The sequence below is a fragment of the Hyaena hyaena genome, unplaced genomic scaffold (assembly GCF_003009895.1).
Source record: "Hyaena hyaena isolate Hyena2069 unplaced genomic scaffold, ASM300989v1 scaffold_1291, whole genome shotgun sequence".
Lineage (NCBI taxonomy): Eukaryota > Metazoa > Chordata > Mammalia > Carnivora > Hyaenidae > Hyaena > Hyaena hyaena.
Window position 1 is genome coordinate 242,664 of NW_024081924.1, and position 20,844 is coordinate 263,507.

At 39.3% G+C, this 20,844-nt stretch overlaps 1 long non-coding RNA gene across 1 annotated transcript; it reads left to right on the forward strand.

Moving 5' to 3' along the window:
- Positions 1–12,591: 12,591 nt before the first annotated feature.
- On the forward strand, positions 12,592–20,414 carry LOC120224968. The gene is made up of 3 exons (XR_005526707.1): positions 12,592–12,687; positions 19,779–19,781; positions 20,403–20,414. It is a non-coding gene; the product is annotated as an uncharacterized LOC120224968 (long non-coding RNA).
- The last annotated feature ends 430 nt before the right edge of the window (positions 20,415–20,844 follow it).

The following is a 20,844-nucleotide window of genomic DNA, read 5'->3' on the forward strand; positions in this document are numbered from 1 at the left end:
ATATTTAATTACTATCATATTCCTCCAAATGCTTACCATAATGTCTGATGCAGAGTAGGTACTTGGTAAAAAATTTTGTTTGAAATAAGTTGTTTCTAAGCCACCAAGATAGGTATTTGCATGAGTGAAGCCCAATTCATTTTATTAAGTGGCTTATTTCCAGGTTGAGGAAGCTGAAAGGGGTTTTGAAGTCTGGTGAAAAGATATCTCCCCCCACATAGTAAGAGAAGATCCATACCTTCTTTCTTGAATCAACACAGCCTTTCACATGTTGCTGAGCACAGGGAGGCACTCAGAAAATAGGTATATGATCTGTGATGACTTTAAAATGCACACCAGGAGTCCCAATCATTCTTGTTTTAGAATAGCATATTTTCTGAAACATATCTGGAAATGAGCCACTGCTCAACACCACTGTGGCTCTACTTCATCTGAGTCACCACGACATTTTCCATCGTAGATATCCATATGGTCTTCCTCGCCATTTACTCCAGGTTCTGCTCAATATTGTCCTCTCTAGAAAACCTTCCCTGTCCACACAACCAAAAGAATCACCCCATCATTCTCCTTTTATTTATAATATCACCCTCTGATATTACATATGTTTACTAGTTTATTTGCTAGTAGTTTTCCCCAGTAGGATGTATGTTTCATATAAGTGGGACCTATCTCTGGTTTGTTCACTATTATAACCCCAGAATCCAGAATATTCATTGGCACATTATGGATGTCCAATAAATATTTGCTGAATAAATGAATGAATTTCCCTTAAAGAACCAAAAGACCCTTGAGGAAGAAGTCCGCAACTAGTTTATCTTTGTTGTTCTTACTGTATTGATACAGAAATCTTTCCATAGCATGTGCTCAGTAAATGTTTATCATTACACGAATTTTAGGCATTGTAATAAGATACATATGTCATACCCTTCTTAGACCTGCAAATTCAACCAGCTAAGACATTACCCTAGATGTATTTAAGAGCACTGGGCGACTTGACATGGTTTCTGAGATCTGAGATGGACAATAAAGCTTGAGAATAACAGATCATATTGATCTTCTGGATGTGTTAGAAAGGTATTAAATAACTAGAGCTGAGGATAACTCAAAGAGCATGCTTCTCTTTTTCATCACCAGATCCAGGTTTATTCCTTTCCTTTCTAGAATAGGAAAAAAGACATTCTCCCTGCCAACCACAGTCACTTCAGCATAATAATCTTATCCTTCATCCATGACACATGCTCTCCCCAAGACCTTAATGGCTCATTTCACCACCACCCCAGATCACCCACCTGGAAGTCTGCAACTTTGTCACTCATTCACCATGAAACTAAAAGGAAGTCATACTGCTTTAAGAACTTCTAAGGCAGAAGTTCTCACCTTGGCCGCATATGAAAGTCCCCCAGGAAGCTTCTGAAAGTCTCAGTCCCCAGGCTCCTCTAAGTCCGATTAAATCAAAACCCCTAGAGGTGTGATCCAGACATCAGTATATTTTTTTTAATTTTATTTATCTCTTTATTTTGAGAGACAGAGACAGAGAGTGAGTGGGAGAGGGTCAGAGAGAGAGGGAGACAGAATCTGAAGCAGGCTCCAGGCTCTGAGCTGTCAACACAGAGCCTAACGCGGGGCTCGAACCCACAGACCGTGGGATCATAACTTGAGCCAAAGTCGGACACTTAACCAATTGAGCCACCCAGGCACCCCAGGCATCAGGATTTTTTAAAGTTCTCCATAGATCTTGAGAAACTTGACAGAAGACCATGGGGGAAGGGAAAGGGGAAAAATAGTTTCAAATAGAGAGGGATGGAGGCAAACCATAGGAGACTCTTAAATGCTGAGAACAAACTGAGGGTTGGTAGGGGGTGGGGAAGAGGGGAAAATGGGTGATGGGCATTGAGGAAGGCACTTGTTGGGATGAGCACTGGGTGTTATATACAAGTGATGAATCATGGGAATCTACCCTCAAAACCAAGAGCACACTATACACACCGTATGTTAACCAATTTGACAATAAATTATATTTTAAAATAATAATAAAAAATAAAGTTCTTCATGGAATTTCAATGTGAAGCCAAAACTGAGAAACATGGAGAAGACATTCTCCTTTGGTGGAGAATCTCTAGGATTCAGCAGAATATATGGTTATTCAGCCCAATTTTACACAGTCTAATTTGGAAATAGATTAACTTTCCTGAATGACTAGATTGTTATTCTTTTTTCAGCTTCCAAGCAGAGACCACAGTTTCCCATTGCATTTAACAGATTTTTATTTTCCCATCAAACCTAGGGCTCTATAGATCACACAACATGGCCAAAAATAATACATATGTATATGAGCACAGAGTCGCATCTGTAATCTCTGTTTTCTTTTCCAGATTCCTGTCTTTACCCATACCATATCCCTATCTTTCCCCTCCTTCTCTTGATCAGCTTTTTTCCCCTTTTTTAAAACATAATTTATTATCAAATTGATTTCCATACAACACTCAGTACTCATCCCAACAAGTGCCCTCCTCAATGCCCATTACCCATTATCCCCTCTCCCCCACCCCCCCATCGACCCTCAGTTTGTTCTCAGTATTTGAGAGCCTCTTATGGTTTGCTTTCCCTTCCCCTGTAACTTTTTCCCCTCCCCCTCCCCCATGGTCTTCTGTTAAATTTCTCAAGATCCACATATGAGTGAAAACATATGGGATCTGTCTTTCTCTGACTTGACTTATTTCACTTAGCACAATACCCTCCAGCTCCATCCACGTTGTTACAAATGGCCAGATGTCATCTTTTCTCATTGCCAAGTAGTATTCCATTGTACAGATAATCCAAATCTTCTTGATCCATTCATCATTTGATGGACATTTAGGCTCTTTCCATGATTTGGTTATTGTTGAAAGTGCTGCTATAAACATTAGGGTACATGTGATCTATGCATCAGCACTCCTATATCCCTTGGGTACATTCTTAGCAGTGCTATTGCTGGGTTATAGGGTAGTTCTATTTTTAACTTTTTGAGGAGCCTCCACACTGTTTTCCAGAGTGGCTGTACCAGTTTGTATTCCCACCAACAATGTAAGAGGGCTCCTATTTCTCCACATGCTTGCCAGGATCTATAGTCTCCTGATTTGTTCATTTTAGCCACTCTGACCGGCGTGAGGTGGTATCTCTTGAGAAACATTTCTACCTCTCTCCATAGGTATCTATATCTATACCCAGAACAATATTATTAGGTTGGATGGAGACAACAATGAGAAATTCATGAAATTTCTCTGCAGGGTCTTAGCACAGATAGTATTGGGACCCGGCCCTATATCCCCTAAGCCTATCTTTAAGTTCACCTGCAGCAAGAACTACCTGACATGCTGACAGTGGCATACCTCCAGTTTATAGATCGCTCTGCTTTTGGACTCAGACAGTTTCTCCAACATCATAGGAGCTCACCCAAACTTTGTATAAGGCACCTTAGAAGCATCAGAGATTCAATGTCCCCGAGGTCTGCCTCAACCAATAAAAAGCAGATCAACTCTGGCTTCTCTGTCCCTCAATTCAGAAGCACATTCAACATGGGTTCTCAGAAGTTCCCCAGGAGGACTGGGCTCAAACTGCCCTTAGCAATAGCCCAAATAATTAATGCATCTGTATTATTTCCTCTCCCTTCCCTGTATCATTATCCTCACTCTGTCTTGTGTTTCACAGGATGACCTATCAAATAAACTACCTGCACCCAAGTTCATATTTTATGGTCTGCATTTGAAAGAACCCTAAATAAAACAAGCTTCATATTCTGGAGGTCTCTCTCTCTTTTTCTCTCTCTCTCCCCCCCCACATTCCTACTAACAAATTTTATTTCCCAGAGGGGCAGAAATTAGAGAAGATAAGAAAAATGTGCACCATAAGAAGAAAGAGGTGAGTTCTACAGGCTCTCTTTGAATTTATTATCAGTGTTGGACTGGAGAAGTTAGAGGGAACTATGGGTAACTGAAATGTCTTTACGTTAGAAAGGCTAAGAATCATATTCCATGGATGAAAACCCCTAGGAAGAACCTAGAATCTCCTTATGCTTGGAGAAAGGTATGGATTCCATACTCACTTATAATGGACACATTTCATCAGAAGTGTATCTTTCTCTGAGTTAACAAGAATGACAGTACATGGTCAAGTATTTTCTGTACTTTGTGGCAAAGTACAGCATTTCTTTTTCTTTTCTTTCTTTCTTTCTTTCTTTCTTTCTTTCTTTCTTTCTTTCTTTCTTTCTTTCTTTCTTTCTTTCTTTCTTTTCTTTCTTTCTTTCTTTCTTTCTTTCTTTCTTTCTTTCTTTCTTTCTTTCTTTCTTTCTTTCTTTCTTTCAAATAGTTTATTGTCAACTTGGTTTCCGTATAACACCCAGGGCTCATCCCTACAAGTGCCCTCCTCCATGCCCATCTCCCCCCTCCTCCCCCACACCCATCAGTCCTCAGTTTGTTTTCAGTATTCAAGAGTCTTTCATGGTTTGCCTCCCTCCGTCTCCTCCACCATGTACCCTCTTCTTCTCCCCCATGGTCCTCCGTTAAGTTCCTCCTAATCCTCCTATTCGTGCAAACATGTGGTAGCTGTCCTTCTCTGCCTGACTTATTTCGCTCAGCATAACACCCTCAAGGGCCATCCATGTTGCTACACATGGCCAGATTTCATTGTTTCTCATTGCCATGTAGCATTCCACTGTATAGATAAACTACATCTTCTTGATCCATTCGTCTGTTGATGGACACTTAGGCTCTTTCCATGTTTTGGCTATTGTTGAGACTGCTGCTATAAACGTTGGGGTACATGTGCTCATATGCATCAGCACTCCTATATCACTTGGATAAATTCCTAGTAGTGCTATTGCTGAGTCATAGGGGAGTTCTATTGTTAACTTTTTGAGGAACCTCCACACTGTTTTCCAGAGGGGCTGCACCACTTTACATTCCCACCAACAGTGTAGGAGGGTGCCCATTTCTCCACGTCCTCGCCAGCATCTAGAGTTCTCTGATTTACTCATTTTAGCCACTCTGACTGGCATGAGGTGGTATCTCAGTGTGGTTTTGATTTGTATTTCCCTGATGAGGAAGGATGCTGAGCATCGTTTCATGTGTCTGTTGGCCACCTGGATATCCTCTTTGGAGAATTGTCTGTTCATATCTTCTGCCCATTTCTTCACTGGGTTGTTTGTTTTTCCGGTGTGGAATTTAGTGAGGTCCTTATAGATTTTGGATATTAACCCTTTATCTGATATGTCATTTGCAACTATCTTTTCCCATTCTGTTGGTTGCCTATTAGTTTTATGGATTGTTTCCTTTGCGGTGCAGAAGCTTTTAATCTTGATGAGGTCCCAATCGTTTATTTTTGCTCTTGATCCTTTTGCTTTTGGGGATGTGTCAAGTAAGAAATTGCTGCGGTGGAGGTCAAGGGGGTTGTTTCCTGCTTTCTCTTCTAGGGTTTTGATGGTTTCCTGTCTCACGTTCAGAACCTTTATCCATTTTGAGTTTATTTTTGTGTGTGGTGTGAGAAAATGATCTAGTTTCATTCTTCTGCATGTTGCTGTCCAGTTCTCCCAGCACCATGTGTTAAAGAGGCTGTCTTTTTCCCATTGGAAACTCTTTCCTGCCTTGTCAAAGATTAGTTGGCTGTACACTTTTGGGTCCACTTCTGAGTTCTCAATTCTGTTCCATTGGTCTATGTGTCTGTTTTTATGCCAATACCATACTGTCTTGCTGATGACAGCTTTGTAGTAAAGGCAAAAGTCTGGGATGGTGATACCTCCCGTTTTGGTTTTATTCTTTAGTATTACTTTGGCTATTCTGGGTCTTTTGTGGTTGCATACAAATTTTAGGATAGTTTGTTCTAGTTTTGAGAAGTATGCTGGTGCAATTTTTATTGGGATTCCATTGAATGCGTAGATTGCTTTGGGTAGTAAGGACATTTTAACTATATTTATTCTTCCAATCGATAAGCATGGAATATTTTCCATTTCTTTCTGTCTTCTTCAATATGCTTCATGAGTTTTCTATAGTTTTCATCATACAGAACTCTTATATCGTAGGTTAGGTTTATTCCTAGGTACTTTATGGGTTTTTGTGCAATTGTGAATGGGATAAGTTTCTTGATTTCTCTTTCTGTTGCTTCATTGTTGGTGTATAAGAATGCAACCAATTTCTGTACGTTGATTTTGTACCCTACAACTTTGCTGAATTCTAGGATCATTTCTAGTAGGATTCTGGTGGAGTCTGTCGGGTTTTCTATGTAGAGTATCATGTCGTCTGCAAAAAGTGAAAGTTTGACTTCTTTGCCGATTTTGATGCCTTTGATTTCCTTTTGTTGTCTGATGGCTGATGCTAGGACTTCCAACACTATGTTAAACAACAGTGGTGAGAGTGGACATGCCTGTGGTGTTCCTGATCTCAGGGGGAAAGTTCTCGGTTTTTCCCCATTGAGGATGATGTTAGCTGAGGGCTTCTCATAGATGGCGTTTATGATGTTTAAGTAAGTTCCTTCTATCCCGACTTTCTTGAGGGTCTTTATTAAGAAGAGCTGTTGTTCCATTCATCTGTTGATGGACACTTAGGCTCTTTCCATGTTTTAGCTATTGTGGAGAGTGCTGCTATGAACATTGGGGTACATGTGCTCCTATGCCTCAGCATTTCTGTATCCCTTGGGTAAATTCCTAGCAGTGCTATTGCTGGGTCATAGGGGAGTTCTATTGTTAGTTTCCTGAGGAACCTCCACACTGTTTTCCAGAGGGGCTGTACCAGTTTACATTCCCACCAACAGTGTAGGAGGGTGCCCGTTTCTCCACATCCTCGCCAGCATCTAGAGTTCTCTGATTTGCTCATTTTAGCCACTCTGACTGGCGTGAGGTGGTATCTCAGTGTGGTTTTGATTTGTATTTCCCTGATGAGGAGGGATGCTGAGCATCGTTTCATGTGTCTGTTGGCCATCTGGATGTCCTCTTTGGAGAAGTGTCTGTTCATGTCTTCTGCCCATTTCTTCACTGGGTTGTTTGTTTTTCGGGCGTGTAGTTTGGTGAGTTCCTTATAGATTCTGGATATTAACCCTTTATCTGATATGTCATTTGCAACTATCTTTTCCCATTCCGTTGGTTGCCTATTAATTTTCTGGGTTGTTTCCTTGGCTGTGCAGAAGCTTTTAATCTTGATGAGGTCCCAACAGTTTATTTTTGCTCTTGATTCCCTTGCTTTTGGGGATGTGTCAAGTAAGAAGTTGCTGCGGTGGAGGTCAAGGAGGTTGTTTCCTGCTTTCTCCTCTAGGGTGTTGATAGTTTCCTGTCTCACGTTCAGGTCCTTTATCCATTTTGAGTTGATTTTTGTGCATGGTGTGAGAAAATGATCTAGTTTCATTCTTCTGCATGTTGCTGTCCAGTTCTCCCAACACCATCTGTTAAAAAGGCTGTCTTTTTTCCATTGGATATTCTTTCCTGCTTTGTCAAAGATCAGTTGGCTGTATACTTTTGGGTCCACTTCTGAGTTCTCAATTCTGTTCCATTGGTCTATGTGTCTGTTTTTGTGCCAATACCATACTGTCTTGAGGATGACAGCTTTGTAGTAGAGGCTGAAGTCTGGGATGGTGATACCTCCCGTTTTGGTTTTATTTTTCAGTATTACTTTGGCTATTCGGGGTCTTTTGTGGTTCCATACAAATTTTTGGATAGTTTGTTCTAGTTTTGAGAAGTATGCTGGTGCAATTTTGATTGGAATTGCATTGAATGTGTAGAGTGCTTTAGGTAGTAATGACATCTTAACTATATTTATTCTTCCTATCCATGAGCATGGAATGTTTTTCCATTTCTTTGTGTCTTCTTCAATTTCCTTCATAAGTTTTCTATAGTTTTCATCATACAGATCTCTTGTATCCTTGGTTAGGTTTATTCCGAGGTATTTTATGGTTTTTTGTGCAATTGTGAATGGGATCAGTTTCTTGATTTCTCTTTCTGTTGCTTCATTATTGGTGTATAAAAATGCAACCGATTTCTGTACGTTGATTTTGTACCCTGCAACTTGGCTGAATTCTTGGATCAGTTCTAGTAGGCTTCTGGTGGAGTCTGTCGGGTTTTCTATGTAGAGTATCATGTCATCTGCGAAGAGTGAAAGTTTGACTTCCTCTTTGCCAATTCTGATGCCTTTGATTTCCTTTTGTTGTCTGATGGCTGATGCTAGGACTTCCAGCACTATGTTAAACAACAGTGGTGAGAGTGGACATCCCTGTCGTGTTCCTGATCTCAGGGGGAAAGCTCTCAGTTTTTCCCCGTTGAGGATGATGTTAGCTGAAGGCTTCTCATAGATGGCTTTGATGATGTTTAAGTAGGTTCCTTCTATCCCAACTTTCTCGAGAGTCTTTATTAAGAAGGGATGCTGTATTTTGTCAAATGCTTTTTCTGCATCTATTGACAGGATCATATGGTTTTTATCTTTTCTTTTATTGATATGATGGATCACATTGATTGATTTGCGAATGTTGAACCAGCCCTGTAACCCAGGAATGAATCCCACTTGATCTTGGTGGATGATTCTTTTGATATGCTGCTGGATTCGATTTGCAAGGATCTTGTTGAGAATTTTTGCATCCGTATTCATCAAGGATATTGGCCTATAGTTCTCTTTTTTTGTTGGATCTCTGTCTGGCTTGGGAATCAGAGTGATGCTGGCTTCATAAAATGAGTCCGGGAGTTTTCCTTCGACTTCTATTTTTTGGAATAGCTTGAGAAGAATTGGGATTAATTCTGTTTTAAATGTCTGGTAGAATTCCCCAGGGAAACCATCAGGTCCAGGGCTCTTATTTGTTGGGAGATTTTTGATCACTGATTCGATTTCTTCACTCGTTATGGGTCTGTTCAGGTTTTCTATTTCTTCCCGTGTGAATTTTGGTAGTGAGTGTGTGTTTAGGAATTTGTCCATTTCTTCTAAGTTGTCCAATTTGTTGGCATATAATTTTTCATAGTATTCCCTGATAATTGCTTGTATTTCTGAGGGGTTGGTTGTAATAAGTCCATTTTCATTCATAATTTTGTCTATTTGGGTGCTCTCTCTTTTCTTTTTGATAAGCCTGGCTAGAGGTTTGTCAATTTTGTTTACTTTTTCAAAAAACCAACTCTTGGTTTCATTGATCTGTTCAATTGTTTCTTTGGTCTCTATGTTGTTTATTTCTGCTCTAATTTTTACTATTTCTCTTCTTCTACTGGGTTTAGGGCGTTCTTGTTGCTCTGCCTCTAGCTCCTTTAGGTGAGCTGTTAGATTTTGGACTTGTGCTTTTTCTAATCTCTTGAAATAGGCCTGGAGAGCAATGTACTTTCCTCTTAGGACTGCCTTGGCCGCATCCCATAGATTTTGAATTGTTGTGTTTTCATTTTCATTTGTTTCCATATATTTTTTAATTTCCTCTCTAATTGCCTGATTGGCCCATTCATTCTTTAGAAGGGTGTTCTTTAACCTCCATGTTTTTGGCGGTTTTCCAGACTTCTTCCTGTAATTGATTTCAAGTTTCAAAGCATTGTGATCTGACAGTGTGCATGGTATGATCTCTATTCTTTTATATTTATTGAGGGCTGCTTTATGTCCCAGTATGTGATCTATCTTGGAGAATGTGCCATGCGCACTTGAGAAGAAAGTAAATTCCCTGGCCTCAGGATGTAAAGTTCTAAATATATCCGTCAGATCCATCTGGTCCAATGTGTCTTTCAAGTCCATTATTTCTTTAGTGATTTTCTGTCTGGTTGACCTATCCATTGCTGTAAGCGGAGTATTAAAGTCCCCTGCTATTAGCACATTCTTATCTATAAGCTTGTTTCTGTTTGTGATTAATTGTTTTAGATATTTAGGTGCTCCCATATTCGGTGCGTAGACATTTATGATTGTTAGTTCTTCCTGATGGATGGACCCTGTAATTATTATGTAGTGCCCTTCTTCATCTCTTGTGATTGTCTTTAATTTAAAGTCCAGTTTGTCTGATATAAGTATCGCTACTCCGGCTTTCTTTTGATTTCCTGTAGCATGATATATATTTCTCCATCCCCTTACTTTTAATCTGAAGGTATCTTCCCGTCTAAAATGAGTTTCTTGTAGACAGCATATTGATGGATTTTGTTTCTTAATCCATTCTGCTACCCTATGTCTTTTGATTGGAGCATTCAGCCCATTTACATTCAGTGTTATTATTGAAATATGTGGGTTTAGAGTCTTTGTATCTTTTGTAGGGTTCATGTTTGTGGTGGTGTCTCTGGTATCTTTGTTCCTTGCAACCTTTCCTTCAGAGCATCCCCCTCAGGATTTCTTGTAGGGCTGGCTTCGTGGTGACAAATTCTTTCAATTTCTGTTTATTTGGAAAGGTTTTTATCTCTCCTTCTATTTTGAATGACAGGCTTGCTGGATAGAGGATTCTTGGCTGCATATTTTTACTGTTCATCACATTGAAGATTTCCTGCCATTCCTTTCTAGCCTGCCAAGTTTCAGTAGATAGGTCTGTCACCACTCTGATAGGTTTCCCTTTGTATGTTAGGGCCCTTTTCTCCCTAGCTGCTTTCAAAATTCTCTCTTTGTCCTTGTATTTGGCCATTTTCACTATGATATGTCGTGCAGAAGATCGATTCAGGTTACGTCTGAGGGGAGTCCTCTGAGCCTCTTGTACTTCCACATTTACTTCCTTCCCCAGGTCGGGGAAGTTCTCTGCTATAATTTGTTCCAGGACTCCTTCAGCACCTTTCCCTCTCTCTTCCTCTTCTGGGATTCCTATGATACGGATATTGTTGCGTTTGACCGTATCGCTGAGCTCTCGAATTCTTCTTTCCTGTTCCTGGATCAGTTTGTCTCTTTTTTTGTCAGCTTCTTGTTTTTCTATAATGGTGTCTTCTAAATCACTTATTCTCTTTTCTGCCTCTTCAATCCGACATTGGACACCTCCAGTTTATTACATATTTCATTTATTGCATTTTTTAATTCATCATGCCTATTTTTGTTCTCCATGTTGTTTGTAGCCATAGTTTCTTTGATGTCCTCTATGGTTTTTGCAAGCCCAGTGATTAATTTTACGATTATTGTTCTAAAATCTTATTCAGTTATGCTGCTTATATCTGTTTTGAGCAGTTCATTAGCTGTCAATTCTTCTTGGAATTACTTTGGAGGACAGCTCTTTCATTTCATCATTTTGGTTAGCTTTCTGTCTCTTGTTAGTTTTAAAGACTTGTTATGCTCTCTGCACCTGTGAGCACTACTGTACCCAAGAAGACTCTTTGACTGTCCAGGGCCTATCCTTTCAGAAATTGTTCTTTGAATGGTATCTCTTGGTCTCTCTTGTTGAGACCTTGGATATTTCATTTTCCTACTCGTAGTGGTATTTGGGACTCTCCACCCTGTGTACTTTGGCTTGTTTTTGAGGTAGCCCTGGAGAAGAAAACATACAGACAAACACACAGAAACAGAGGGACACAAATGCACAAACAAGGGACACAAATGCACAGACAAATCCAACAATCACGCTTACTGAGAGGGAAAACTAAAAAGTAATGAGAAAAGACAGAGGAGGGAAGGCGAATAATAGAAAATAAAAATACATTAAAAAGTCAAAAAGAAGAAAAGAAAAGGAAGAAAGAAGAAAACTGATAGACAAAGATCGGTTTAAAGCATATAACCAGATTTCCCAGCTACAATTAAATAACCAGGTGTATGCAGTGCTGTTTGAAAAGCATAAAGAGAGAGATGATAGGGTGGAGATGAGGCAAAATTGGAGATAGAGTGAACAGACAGAAGGGATAAGAAGCTTTTTTCAAAGAGCTAAAGGGCGGAATATGGTTGGAGAGGTGAGAGAAAGAAGGTGGTGTTATCCAGAGAAACTATCTAGTCTGATTACTCCTGAGAGACTTTGTTATACCGCCATTAACAGTTCTGCTGGTCGCCGCTCCTCTGTTGCCAGCGGTTGAGTGGAGGGTGGGGGAATTGTCGCAGCCTCAGATCCGCCGGGGTCAAGCAGCAATACAACCTGAATGCATTTGGGGAACGTAGCAACTTGAGGTCTGCAGAGTCCGCGACGCCTCTCGCTGCCACAACCGCTTTACTGTCCGCCGCCGCTTCAGCAGGCAACTTTTTGCTCAAGCAGCCACCGCTTCACCAGGCGCCAGCGCCACTTCACCAGGTCACAGCCACTGCTGCTTTAGTGCACCGATGTTGTGTGCACCACTGCCGCTTCACCCGGCACCGGGGCCACCTCCGCAGGCATTGCTGCTAGTTCACCGGGCCGCGCTGCCATGGATGATGCCAGGCGCCCAGCAGTTCAGTTTTTCCTGGTGCCTTCTGGGACCAGGGCACCTAGTTTAAAGTCAGCACCCCAGCCAGAGCTAAAAAAGACTGTCTTTCCAAGCCAACGTTTTTCCTCTTCTCCAGGGATGGTTCTATGAGCAATCTCAGCTTTCTTTCCTTTCCCCTGGACTTGCGGCAGCTCACCACCACTCGCTGGTTCATCACTCACCGCAACTGCACGCAAGCCGGGTTTCCTCGCCTCCCTAAGTATCTCTGGGCCCTGTCACGCTTTTATCTTCCCCAGTTCGCACTCACGCACTTATGAGGTTTCCTTCCCAGTGTACTCTGTCTCTTTCTCTTCCCAAACTCCTGTGGCTCAGTGTCCTACGACTTCAGGCCTTCTCTGTTTGTGAGATGAGTGCAGGTGAAATGTACGGTGCTTCCTACTTGCCTCCCTGGCAAAGACCATTTCTTAGGCTAAGAAGGTATAATTGGAAAGTTTCTGGCCTTCTCAGGTAGAAGCTTGAAGTTGCACTGTTTGCTGAGAGTCTCAGTTAACCACTAGCTTAAAGTTCCGTCTGATACACCAATTCCAGAACTTGAAACCTAAAGCTCCAGCTGAATTTAAGTCCTGACACAATTACAGTCAATTATGTAGAAATCCATAGGGTTTGTTTAAAACACTACACACTCAAACAAAAATGCTTGACATTTAACATCTTAAATATCTAACACATCGTATTAATCTTACCTTTAAACCTAGCAATAATCTTTATAATCACATGATGGTTCTAAAATTATTTTGGAAATCTAGTTGGTACAGATGAAAATGTGGAGAAATGGAGACTTTCCTACTCTGGTAGGAATATTTGTATATTGGTGCAATTTCTGGAGAGCGATTTAGCAATACTTATAAAGTTGAATGTGCAATAGATCTTGGGATGTGGAAAGCAATGATACAAAAGTTAAATGGAAGTGATAGTGAAGTGGAAAGAATGTGGATCTGAGTTAAACTTATGACCTCATTGTGTGACCCTGAATACATCACTTAAATATTCTCTCTGATCTTCACTTTCCTCACCTCTAAAACAGGAAACACAGTTCTTGCATTCTTTACTTGTTGTGAAGGTTAGAGAAAGTGCACACAAATCACTACTCTATAGAGTCTGTCACTTTAGCAGAACAAGTCAAAGATGAAGGAAATTTTTGTTAAGGAACAACAACAACAACAAAAAGGTAGTGTAAAAACGGTTGAGTAAGACCTAAGAAAATAACTCAAAATTTATTACGATTGTTGTAAGGGACTTAAACTGTAATGGGGAAAGATTTGAGCAGGAGGATTAAGACTTTATATGTACTTATGAGGGGCCTTATAAAAATTTTTATTTTCTGAAATAAAATGATAAAAAGAAGCCCACTATCAGATATAATATCCATGATAGTCCTTACATCTTAAATTAATCTATTTTTAATTTCTTATGTCTTGTTTACCAGAAACTTTTGAGTATCCTCCCTGATTTCTGTAAAAGTATTTAAAAATTCATTTTGCTTTGTTGTAGAAAATACACACACATTCTAAGGCTAAGAATTTTTTGTTTGTTTCTACTGTCATCATCTTCTTCTTCCTCCTCTCCTCCTCTTTCTTCTACTTTTTCTCCTCCTTCTTTTTCTCCTCCTCCTCCTCCTCCTCCTCCTCCTCCTTCTTGATATTGTTGCTGTTACTTTGTCTAATTCATCATCCAAATACCTAATGCCTTTCTGATTTTATGTCATGATTTTAAGTCACTTCTATATTCTGGGTTTGAACAGAATCCTAAAAGAGTAACTTAGATGATTCAGGTGGAAGAGTTTGAGCAAGCAATACTTAACTGCCCTATCTCCTACACCACCATAGGTCCAGTAATTACCCCAAATTCCCTTTTTCAATATGTAGGATTATACATTCTCAATTCCATCCATGATAATTGCATATCAGAGAAAAATGGAACAGCATTTACCTCTAGTATGGTGTCACCAGCAATTTACACAGATCAGACACACACACACACAGACATACACAGAGACACTTAACATTTATCAAACACCTACTATAGGTGTTCTTGTAGGCTCTATACCAATCAGGGTTTAGACAGGGAGGCAGAAGCATTGTGCTTGATGTTGGATAAGGAATTGATTAGAAGAATTAGACTTTACACAATTATGGAAGTATCTGAAAAAGAAAACACCTTGGGGGGGGGCACTGCAGATTTAGAGGAAAAATCACTAACTGGTCCTCCTGAAGTGCAGGTGCAGGTAGATAAGCTTGGCTTCTGGGGAAATCTGACAAGCCAGTTACAACCAGTAGCAAAAGTTTATGAGATATGGACTCTGTATAGCTACTATTTTTAGGGGTCCTCACCCAAGTATCTCGTCGAAATCCCTGGATAATAAGCACCGCAGTTGGAAAGAAGAGCTGGACGTATAACAGGAGGGAATGAAGACAAGCTGGGCATCTCTGTGCATGTTTGTCCCTTCTGAATCTCACAGAAGTTCCTATTTTGGTCAACTATAATCTGGAACAATTCAGGAAAGGAGATTCTTGAAAATACAGTACCTAGATTAACCAATCCATATTAAGTCCAAACCTTGTCAACTTGTCATCCATACATACCTTTTAAACCACATTTAATTTTCAAATCAAGGTCATAGCAAAATGATATTTCTAGTTAACATGATGCAACTTAATATAACCAACAATACATAGCATGGCCTACTTAGATGGGGATGCACTAAGTTCCCAGTCCCTTTGTCCATCTGTAAATTATGCTTGTTCTTCCAAGGCACACTTCTTTTTTGATATCTATACCTTAAACAATATTAATACATTTCATCTTGTAGAGTATGAGAATGGGAAACTGAAAAAAGAAAGAAGACAAATGGTATACACAAACACAGACACACACACACACACACACACACACACACATTTACATCAAAGTAAAGAAGAAATAATTGTGAGAATTTTTATTTCTGTAACCTGTCAGGCCATCATAACTAGGATTTATAATTTTCTGCTTCCATTTCCCATCTGTACTCTATGATGAGAATCCGTTGGCTGGTCATAGTTCCTTGCCTGATAGCTAGGTGACCCAAACATTTGTTCCTTAACAGTTTGTGCCATTAGTAGTCCTGACTTTATTGGATTGTTGCAGTATTTCACTAATTTAAACATAAGACATGGAGAAACACTGAAGCATCCAGAGAACTTCTTGCTTTCCAGACATACTACTCCCTATCCTCATTATGTTGGAGCAGCCCAATTTTTCCTTGATATTCAGGATCAACAACCCCTCTTTAGTGCAATTACACTCTTGCCTGTTGATCCACTGGGAGGAGATAATAAATGACGAGGTAATCGTCTCAACTTCCAAATTAGTGAGCCTTTTTGTGTACTTTTGTAGAAATATCCTTCCTTTCCAGTGGATAATTAGGGGTAACAGGAAGAACTATGCCCATTGATCACTGATTCAGAGCATACATTCATCCCGAAGAATTACTCTTGCAAAATAATGCTAAACACATGGTGTCTTCAAAAGGACATTCAGTGGATTCTGATCTGATTCTATCAGATCAACTGCTTCAGGGTGATAAGGATCATAAGACTAGTGATTCTGATATTTAATAATGTTTCCATGGTTAAAAGTAACACTGTATGGAAAACTTTAACACTGAATATGGCATTTTGGAAATCACTGGATGGTAATTTTAGCAAAATCATCACAAGCAGGTAAGACAAAATCATATCCAGGATATATGTCTGCTCCACTAAAGAGGAAAGTGCTATTACTTCCATGATATAAATGATCCAATGTAATCAACTTTCCACCAAGTGGCTGGGTGATGTCTTATGGGAGTAGTGACATACTGTGGACTCAGTGTTTGTTTCTTCTGCTGGTGACTTGGGGACTTGGTAGTGGTTGAAGCCAAATTGGTTTTTGTGAGTATAAGTCCATATTGCTGAGCCCATGAATATATTCCATTTCTGCCACCATTGCCACCTTCATCATAAGCCTACTAAGCAAGAGGAGGAGTGTCTGGAGAAAGAGGCTGACTAACATCACAGCATGAGTCATTGTGTTCACCTGGCTATTAAGATTCACCTTTGCTGAGGGCATTCTTTGTAAACAATCACATGGGACACAAATATCTTCATACTTCATGACCCTTTTGGAGAGACCTATCCACGTATTACTTTGGACTAGTAGACAGTTTTTCCTTTGTGTTTCTTCCTGGTCTCTGACTTAGCAGTCAAACCATCAGCCACTACCCAAGAATCAGTGCAGATCCACATATTTGGCCATTTCTCCTAAACAAAATGAACAACCAGATGCACTGTTTTAGAACTGGAAGATGGGCCAGATGCATCAACTTTTCCCTTTCCTTGGAAGGGATATTGATGGGATATCAATATCTGGATAGCCTTGGGGTTCATCTCTTCTCCCTTTTGGAAGCTTAGCAAAGAGCTGGCTTAACTCCACTGAGCCAGCCTGCAGAGATAAGGCCTTTGGCTAATTTCAGCGTTCCATTTAGCAAGGAAGGTTGTTCTCTGAGCCCTCTGCTTTTAGATTTTGGTCTCTAGTATACATCTTTACTAGCATTTCCTGAACCTTATTTTATTTCTTTTTAGTAGAGGTAATCAGGCACTGTTTCCCCATCTTAGGCTAACATATAATGGGGTAAGTAAGCAGGAGTTCTTTTTTGAACATCTAGCTTTCTGGCCAAAACAAGCCTGTGCTGGACTGCACAGAGCAATGAGAATTCAGAGGACTATATGCACTCTACTACTTCTCTGATTTTAAGAGTTTCTCCTAATAAGTCTTATGTTATATCTGGAGTCCATGGTATTCTGCTGATTACCCATGATCCCTTTCATAGTAGACAATTTAATATGCCACAGACCACTGGATGACTGAAAAGCTTAGTATGCTCCTGCGTTCTTGTGGGAATTACTTCCTACATTCTGATATATATATATATATATATATATATATATATATATATATATTCCATATATATATATATGGAAGTGTGTACTCTCTGCTTAACAGGTCCAAGAACATGATGTCATCAACATAATGACCCAGCAAAATGTCCTTTAGAATGGAGGGGCAAGGATGTTCCTGGTTATGAAAAAAATGGTCATGATAAAGGGATAAACAGTTGATACAGTTCTATGATAGAGAAGTGTATTGCTAGTAACCAGCTGGAAACAAACTGCTTATGGCAGTCTTTACTAAGGCATATACAGGGATACTAGCTTCATACTAGATTCCAAGGGGTGTGTGTTGGTTAGATCTAATAAAGAAACCATATCTGCAACAACTTATAAATGGATTTTCCCACCATGTGATTAAGTTTAGGGTAACCCACTGTCATTCTCCAAGACCTATCTGTCATCTGCACTCCAAAAAGGCAAATTGGATGGGAATGTAGCATCAATCACCATCCCTGCATCTTCCTAGTTCTTGATGGTAGAAAAAAAACCTATTCAATACCTCTAGGAATCCAGTACTGATTATGAGTTACTGATTTAGTAGGAAGAAGTTCTAGAGAGGTTTTCGTTTTCCTTTCCTATCACAAAAAGCCTCATTCCATAGATCAGGGAACCAATATGGGTATTCTACCAGTTGCTTAGTTGTCTATTTCAACTATACATTTCATAACTTGGAAAATCACTATTGCTTGATATAGACTACCAGTGTCCTTCTAGCCACTGAACAAGCTAATCAGTACCTTTAAATCTACTTATATCAGAGTTCTAATGCTATATTAATGTATTACTCTAGACCTACTTCTAGTGGTACCAATATTTGACTCAGTGCTCAATTAGTAGTGATACAGGATAAAAAGGCTTATTATAGGAATGAGACTTTACACAATTGTTGAAGGAGCTGAAGGAGTAAAGATCTGGCAGAGGAAATGGAGGACTTGAGGAAGTCACTAACCAGTCTTCTCATAACACTGGCACAGGTGGACAAGATGGAGCGTTCAAGGAAATCTGATAAACCAACTACACTTGTCCAGTCACTGAAGTGGAACTCCAATGGGGACTCTTTGTGAGGAACATAGAAGCTGCTGCATCTAGGCAGCTACTAATTCTGTGTATCTATAACCAAGCAGCTAGTAGTGTGCCTGGGACCACTGTTAGTCAACAGAACCAGAAATTGAAAAGAACTGGACTGGGAATAAAAGAAAATTACAAGCTGGAACTTGCCAGGTACTTCCATGTTTTTTCATTTCCATATCTGACCCTGACGTTATTCAGAGAATAATGACTCGGCCTCAGTTTCACTTCTCAAATGTTATGCAAGTTCCGCTTTTAAACAACTCTAACCTGGCACCATAGAGGAAAAGGGGCCCAGGAAAATGTAGTTCCCAGCTTGACCAAGTTGACAATAGAACAATCCAGCATAATAATATTGATACAAGCTATGGAAGAGGAGGAGAAGCCAGCAGAGAAATATAAGAAAGAACAGTCAGTAAGGAGACAAAAAAAAGAAGAGGATGTAGTTTATTGTGCACCACAGACACAGAATGCCGTAATAAGTAAGGAGTCATCAGTTCTGTCAAATGCAGATGAAAGACAAAAGGAAATGAAGTTTAAGAGTTGACCATAAGATTTGAGGACATGAAGATTATTGTGAATCTTCAGGGGAGTGGAGTGTTGGTGTGGTGGCATAAGGAGTTTCACTATAAAAAGTTGCAGAGAAATGGAGTGGCAATATGTGCAAATATTGAATCATTATGTTGTACACTTAAAACTAATATAATGTTGTATGTCAATCATGTCCAAATTAAAATGTACTCATACACACGAAATACATACATATTTACTAAAATGTTTAAAAAATAAAAGAGTATCAGGATATTTTAACTTTTTCCCGTAATTCCCCCTGATTTTTCTCCATCTGTCTAAAATTAATTTTAACCATTTCTTATATTCAAATTATACTTTACTTGAATATCTTTTAAGTCTTGGCAATAACATTTGATATATAATAAATTGTTATTTTAATAATCTATAATAATATATAATAATTATTATCATAATATGTATTATAATATTTTTAAATGGAGTAGTGGTTAAGGAGTTGCTCTAGAACAAGAAAACTTGCTTATTTATTTATTTGTTTGTTTGTGTGTGCGTTTATTTAGATGAGAACTCTTTTGGTTGCTGAATAAGTATAGAGGCAATAATTAATAATACAAGAGAAGGAAGGAGTGGGAAATAATTAAAAGAACAAAGTCCTGGCATATAGGCAGTTGGTCTCCGTTACCAGGAGGGAAAGTAGAGTAAATGAGCACAAATGTTGGTAGACTGGCAGATTTGCTGTCTATGAGAAGATGAAGCCGTTGTTTTTCATTACTTCTATTTTCCCAGTGAAATAAAAATCTGGGTCTTTAAGGTGGAAATGACAAGGGAAGAAAGTAGTAGAAGTTTCAGAAAGGAGGACAAACTATGAAATGGCTGTCTTGGAGAATGAAAAGATAGTCACATACTTGGTAGCACTGGAGTCTCACATTAGATATGTTGATGAATTTAAATTAAGCCTGGTCACATGGTTTTTGTGTTTCTCTGCTGCCATGCCTCTTACTTGGGCACAGGAGGGCATCTGCCCTGTCTTAAAATGAACTGGTTTTATTTTTTCCAATAATGGAACGCTACTTACACTAAATTAAATCCCAATGGGGATTTATGAACAAGTACAGATGCTACCTTATGTGGTTATTGAACCAGAAACATCAGGTCAAGACTCCAAGTTACTATTTCCATCTCTTTTCTCTCTCTGACATCTAGATATTTTCTTTCTTTTTGTACACTTGGTAGAAAGTTGTTGTCCCAGCCCAGGCAGTTTAACCTTCTAGCTCCAAAGCCTAGTGTGAGTAACTAGAGGCTCTGTGTACCAATTCCAAACTGCCAGGGAGGGAAATAGGATTAGCCTAGCTTGGTTCAGCCCTTGGGAGAGAAACCCCTGAGGAGAAAAAGTGCACAGAGCAGGCAAACTAATGAACCCAATTCCTAAAATCTTCAAGAAGAGTAGTTTGATATGGTTCTTAGAATTTATGGACAACCCAAAGCCTTTAGTATTGCAGAAGTGGAATATTGTGAAGTAGATTTTATATTTTGTAGAATTTCTTGTAATTAAAAAATTGAGTTTTAGGGGTAAAAGCAATACTGGAATAGTGATTTTTCTCTCCAGTGAATCCCAATAGACTTCTGATCTTGCATAAGTAGAGTTTGAATGCTATGGAATAGTTGTGGTCTAAACAGAGATGAAAGTAGCTGAGAGATGGGGCTACTTTCAGTAAGGGGATACATCATTTTAGCAAAGGTTATGAGTCAAATTTTTAAGGTCAGAACATGTTTAATAATGAATACTGCATAGTTTAGTTAAAACTGAAGATTGTGTTTTGTGATATGCATTTACAAAAGAATATTTGTTTTGTGTTTATCTTTTCAGTTACAAATGACATAGGACTGCTGCCACGTTCTTACCTATAAGAAGAAGTCACATGGGACAGTCGAAACACCAGAATAGAATTAGGAAATTTG